The sequence below is a fragment of the Papaver somniferum genome, chromosome 8, assembly GCF_003573695.1.
Source record: "Papaver somniferum cultivar HN1 chromosome 8, ASM357369v1, whole genome shotgun sequence".
NCBI lineage: Eukaryota > Viridiplantae > Streptophyta > Magnoliopsida > Ranunculales > Papaveraceae > Papaver > Papaver somniferum.
This window is the reverse complement of record NC_039365.1, coordinates 110,667,562-110,674,172: the sequence shown is the minus strand read 5'-3', so window position 1 is coordinate 110,674,172 and position 6,611 is coordinate 110,667,562. Positions and strand designations below refer to the sequence as shown.

General features: G+C 34.2%; 1 long non-coding RNA gene across 1 annotated transcript; it reads right to left on the bottom strand.

Moving 5' to 3' along the window:
• Positions 1-379: 379 nt before the first annotated feature.
• Positions 380-6,265, bottom strand: LOC113305599. Its single transcript, XR_003338510.1, has 4 exons — positions 6,128-6,265; positions 5,413-5,470; positions 3,401-3,474; positions 380-717 (listed from the first exon to the last, which is right to left on the bottom strand). It is a non-coding gene; the product is annotated as an uncharacterized LOC113305599 (long non-coding RNA).
• Between the last annotated feature and the right edge of the window lie 346 nt (positions 6,266-6,611).

The following is a 6,611-nucleotide window of genomic DNA, read 5'->3' as shown; positions in this document are numbered from 1 at the left end:
TATCTCATATTTTTCTTTTCGGAGCATAATAGGATGGATTATATAGAACTTAAAAGGACACGTGGGTAGGCTCTACCCATGGAGTCAGCCGGAACAATTTGGTTCAAAATTAGACACTAAATAGTCCAGATTGTTGCCGGAAACGATTTGTCTGTGACTCTGTCCTGTGAGTGCGGTAAAGTGTATATTGACCACATTAATCCTGTAATTTCATTGACCATCTCTGTCGAGCACCAAGGATGGCGGAGTTGTTGATGATGAAATGAACAAGGTTTGTTGAATCTGTTTTAAAACAAACTCTGTCCACTGTACATTTGCATCAAGTATAAGATATTGATTTAACAGTCCGAACTAGACGTACAAAAGTAACAACATGGAGGAGACAAAGTTGCTTCATGGATATTCAAACAAGACAAACATTTACTGAAAAGATGGAAAACAAATATTTACATACAGTCTCTCATTCCATAATGAACTGGTCTGCCATATACAAAAGGTAATATATTATGTGCCAATTAATAAATCAAAAACCCATGTCTGTAAAGTTGCATTGCCATCACTCCCACGCCGTCATGCGCTACTAGATCTCATGATATAAATCTCTTTGATCCTCATTTGTGCAGAAAGGAAGATGATGATCTCTACTTCATTTCTTCTTTGCTCTTTTCTGTTTCCACTACCTTTCTTTCTTTTTTGCTTAAAGGAAACAGAGATCACCTGCATGAGAATCCAATCTTTAATGAACATGCTGAAAAGGATGATAACTATAACATACTTTGATTCGAACGAAAATGGCTTAACATTTCTATTTTTAATAAGGTTTTAGGAATTTGAATTAACAGCTGAAAGTAACAATCAAATAATACAAAAGAGACTAATAACGTTGAGAAATAGATGGCCACTGTTGAAAGAGCATCTCTTTTACAGATGAAACATTCAGTGGAGAGGAAGCACATCGATAAACGTGTATGCTTCCAAATATTTCAAGAAAAGCAGAAACATAAGACGGCTGCAGAATCTTTAATCTTCTTTCACAGATTTTAGCACACTTCAAAAAAATAAATAATCAGAACCCAGGACATGTAAGAAAGATTGTAATTCCCCGGCAGCAACAACATGATAATAAGGGTTTTCAATGGTACCCAATAACGCAACATGTATTATCCCTCATTGCTGTTAGATGTGATTATTATATCCAAATCCCAACTAGTCCATGTCTCTGTCAAGACAGGCCTATCTAAGTCTAACTAGTATAAACCAGTCTGTGATATTGGCCATGGCAATATCATTATAAGATTCGGGTTCTATAATATCAAAGCTTGGGTTCTTTAACACTAACACACAGTGAGGCTAGCTAGAACTTATCTCAATCGAAACTAACATAATAACAATTTCCCCCCAATAGCTAAGTAAGTTCATTCAAGATTAATTCAAAGGTTAATACTAAAATAGAAAAAAGCAAATTTTACCAACTAAGCTAGGCAGCATTTGCGAGGGTATTAGAGTCACTGGCCAAATTATTATATGCTTCAAAGAACCTCTCATGACTCATCCTCATATGTATACGTATACTGTATACCCATACTTCTACAGTATGGAATTCTGATAACAAACATCATTTAATTAACTTGTTAGCAAAACTAAGCATTAACTCATGTACTTCTAGTTTCTTATAAATAAACCAAAATATATATTTTTAAAATAGATTTCATTACACCTACTTTCCATATGACATTTTTATAGTCTAATTTTTATGCCTTAACCCATCACTTTATCCATTAGAATATATATCTATACCTTCATTGAGATCCAATAAGAAACTAGGAATTCCAAAGTTGATCCACCAGATTTTCGTTATAATTATCCAATCTAAGTAAGATACTCATGAGTTGTCAAAGATTAAAAAACAAAGAAATGATACCCACCTCATATAAGATCTCCAATAGCTACAGTCAGCCAACGGTTTTGTTCTGAAACCCTAACTTTGTACATTAACTTCCATAAGATACTCAGGATACGCGAAAATACTAACTCCAACAATGAATACTAGGATGGGTTTAAAGGGAGCATAAGAAAAAAATAATACAAGATGGAAATGAAGGAACATGCTATCTATCGGACTCACTGATAAACAAAAATATATAATAAAAATGTGCAATTATTATTAAGATTTGTGTGCACTTACTTGATTTCATTATTGTGAACAAGTGTGTTACAGAGAGAATTTCAAAAAAAGAGTTAAAAACGTAATGGTTTTTGAAAGAGAAGTACTTAATGACTATCTTAATGGTATCATACTGATGATACTCAGTGGAACAAAAGGGCTTTTCTTTAATATTGTTTGGATAGTAGTTAGATTCAATGTAACTGTGAATGGAACAGAACATATGTTAAGAAATCCAACCAGTAATTGTAAGTAGTGGTTACCTTCCAATCTCATTATTGATTGGTTCGGTGGGGCTTTTTCTTGTGACAGAGGGATTGGCATCTGGCACCTTTATGAGCCAAGTCTTCGATCGTTTGTTTTTCTAAGCATTGCCTTTATCAGAATCAGATGCTAAGAAAAATATGTAAAAGGTTTAGATATGATGTCTTTTAAGACTATGCATAATGTCTCTATTTTGTGGCTGCACCCTGCTCGCTTTAAAAACTAATTCAAGCCCTAGTTTACCCCTTGAAATGGTTGTTTAAGTTGAATCTAAAAGATCTATGTTTTCATATTGACTGCCTGGGTTTGGTTCAGAAATTCAAGTCCAAAAACTATGCTGTAAAACGGGTTTTAGCCACATTTAAATGGTTACCTTATGAGAAATAGAATTAATCTGAATGACTTGTATATATCTTTTCCTCATGAATGTAAACAGAAACTAATTCTTCCTACATATATGGTGATTTAGAGCCTGATTATGAAGGTCTTAAGACCTGAACATAGTTATACTTTTCTTCTACTAATTTAATCCAGAATGTACTGATGGGCTTATAGGTTTGGGTTTTTATATATTCAGAAACAGACCGAATCTAATTGGACTGCTCTAGGACAGAAGGATTCGAACCTCCGAGTCCAGGAACCAATACCCGTTGCCTTACCGCTTGGACATGCCCCAATCCCCATTTGTATTTATACTTAACACTAATATCCATACTTGTCACTTCATCATTCAGTGAGGCTAGCTAAACCCCACTGAATATCAAACAAGGCCTTTTGAATTCAAGTAGTGCATAATCACTCTTTAAAAAGTGTCTTCCAATGGTTTTTTACTCAAGCAAAAATGTGACGGTATATTACTACCGTAAATATAGTTGTACTATATATAGAGAAAATTTAAGAGAATTCCAGTATGTTTAATCACGATAGAGTCAAGTTAAAAAGTGTCTAAAGTACATGATCCTGAGAAAGAACCTGTCGGGACTCGAGATAAAGACCTGAGATCCAGCATATGCTAAAAAGAAGCCCCTCCTGATGTTACCTGGTGCCTGGAAAGAAAGAAATAGCTGCAAAGTTAAAATTCATTAATTTCAAAATGCCGTGTTAGAGTAACTTGACGATTTCATGATTGAAGCGACGTAAAAGCAACGAAACATCAGTTTTTGTTTTCTTTTTTGTGTGTGTTTCTAAGAAAAATTTTAGGTCAGAAAACAATGTAACTAGGATTCAGACAAAAATATGAAGCTGCCTCAGAACATACAACACTGACAAGAAATCAGAATGTTATTTCCTATTGTATTCACAATACGGAATCTTCGATACAAAATTCAATCTTAACCTTTCACAGGATTAAGTAAGGACAATAATTAATAACGATTAAGAAGAAGAAGAAAATCAAGGGGGGGACCTTGGTCAAAAATGCGAAGCACATAGTACCTATACATATATAAAACATCCTTAATTGTCTCTGCGTTCTATGTTAAGGAGCTATTCAAAATAAGCTGTTACCCATACATTGGTAAAAACAAAGGGGGGACCTTGGACTAAATTTTTTAAGCAGTGTCAGTAAAAACATAGTTAACATAGTGGTCATATTCAAAACTAAAAGTACACAAGTTGAGTTATCACTTGAGTACAAACCCATTTATCATTCTGATTTTGATTCTCACAGTACAATCAATGCGAAATCGCATGTTACCTTCAACTATGACAGAGTGGGGACCGAAAAGTTTGGTGCAATCAAATTCGAATAGAAGGAACATATTTTGCAGCCAACACTGAACAGATGGTGAAATCTACCCTAGCTTTTCCTTTAAGCAGGTTGAACGGTTTGGGATTCCATTTCATAGAAGAACCCAAGATATAACAGCATGCTACTGTGGTCCAAACTTTGTGTCCTAATCTCTACTTGCATTAAAGTAAGTGTAAGTTTTAACTCTTTATCAATCAAACAACATGTTCATTTGTAATGTTAGTATTCAACTTGCAGAACTTTTTCATTGTTCTGCTTCTTTTTTCTCTCTTTATCTTCAGGTAATCTGAATGTTTGCTCTTTTTTCTTGCAACGCATGCATGATATGACACCTCCTCCTTTTCCTCTTTTGACCAGTTTAATATTTCTGTAACTATAATATCTTAATTGATCTTCACAATATACTATACTCACTAAAGTCTCCAGTAATCTCAAAGTCTTTCCTTGGAATTATTGCATCTAATTCCTCCTCTTCCCCTTTCCTTGATTTGACAAATCAAGGTTTTCTGTTATCATGATATCTAAGAGAATCACTATTACGCACAATATTCACTAAATGCTTTAGTAATATCAACATCTTTCCTTGTAATCCCTGTTTCTAATTTGATACTTACCCAGATAATGTTCTTTACTCCCAACATTATTGATTTATACACTAACAGATCTTACATTCTTCAAGATAGCACATTCTTTATAATTGGATGGCAAACAAATATACTTTCATCCTACATCATGGAAATATTCAATTAGTTTCAACTTGACACTAATGTGCATATTAACTAGAATCACGATTCTAATAAACAACTGAAACAACGAAACTGATTTACATAACAATATAACATCATGCTCAAAAGCAATCTCTTGTTGTTGCCTGGATACATTTACTTTGACCCACTGACCAAATCAAGTCTCCTGGGATAGCCCGATACAGCTGATAAACTTGCGAAGTGACATGGAAACATATATGGCCAATATTGGGTGTGCTGAACTAGATAGCTGATACATCTCTTAAACACAGTTAACTAGGAAACAGATACTAAATTTGTCTGCGCTATACACTAGTTATGATATGATTCAATATATTCCTTCACATGATTATCTGGTAAGATGGTAATTCTTGCGAAGTCTAGGTACTAATTAAAATTCTTTAAAGACATCCAAAGTTTGTTACACAAAGATAAATTGGCTTTCATCTACTAAAAAGGTTAATCCAACTCTCAAACGAAATCCTTACCAGAAATTATGCTAGAGCATCCACCCTGCTATAAATGATGCTGGTTCTGATAAATATCCTGCAAAAACAGTCGAGCAAATAGCCACATTAGTACATTTGACTTTCAAGTTTAAGCATCCCCCCAAAAAAAGAACGCAAACTCAAAAGAGTTGAAACAACTACAATAGCCATGTGACACCATGCCGCAATTAGTTGCACGAGCTTCAGATTAATTTTCAGTTAGGCCAGATGAAAAAACAGAGAGTACATGATGCATTTAGCAGTGAAAGTTAGGATTTGAATAGGAAAAAGCATTGGCCTAAAATCATCTTAAATCAAATAGGTTGTAAACACAAAACGAAAATACAAATAGAAAAGGTTGTAAACAGGGAAGAAATGCGCAGACTATTTATATCAGTTGAGAATTGCTTCAGTTGAAGCCCATCAGTATCAGGATTATACAACAGGGCCACTCTGCTTTACCAAGTTGACTTGCCACAACCTCTACTTAATATGAGCAATTTACAAATCCTAAATTAGGTTGACGCATGCTCACAGAAAATTCATAATCAGATTATACCATAACAACCAAACAGGAGTCAATGATAATACTAGTAAGTAAATAACCAATGTGGATTAACACCAATAAAACCCTAATTCTAACTAATTTCTCCAAATTCTTGAAGAAATTTAGCAAATTAATAAATGAATTTACGAAAATCGAATTGTAACTTACTTAACATGGAAGAGAGAAAATTAATGCGCTTACAAGAACTGTAATCGTACTGTTTGGTTGCTGATTTATGACAGTGATTTTCCCCGTTACTTCATGGGCAAAGGAAAAAATTTGAAAGATATCAGAGTCATTGTTAAAAACACCCGTGCTTTATTGTTAACAAATCAAAACGGGCTGTTTGCTATGTTATGCCCGAGCAACTTTCCTTAGGCCATTATATTCTGCCAACCCCTATATTTTTTTTTTTAAATACATTCAAAAGACTAACTTGGGGGAGTTAGTAACCCTTACATCAGAGTGAGTAGAGTCATCTAATGCTGGGTAGAAGAGTCGACCCGAGCATTTGATATATCTACTTCTAAAGCATGATTAATACAAGATGGAGCAATAAATCTCCAATTGAGAATAGTTCTAAAGGATTTAGCTTCCTTAGCCAATATATCAGCTACATGGTTTGCTGTTCTTGGCACATAAAAAGAACCTA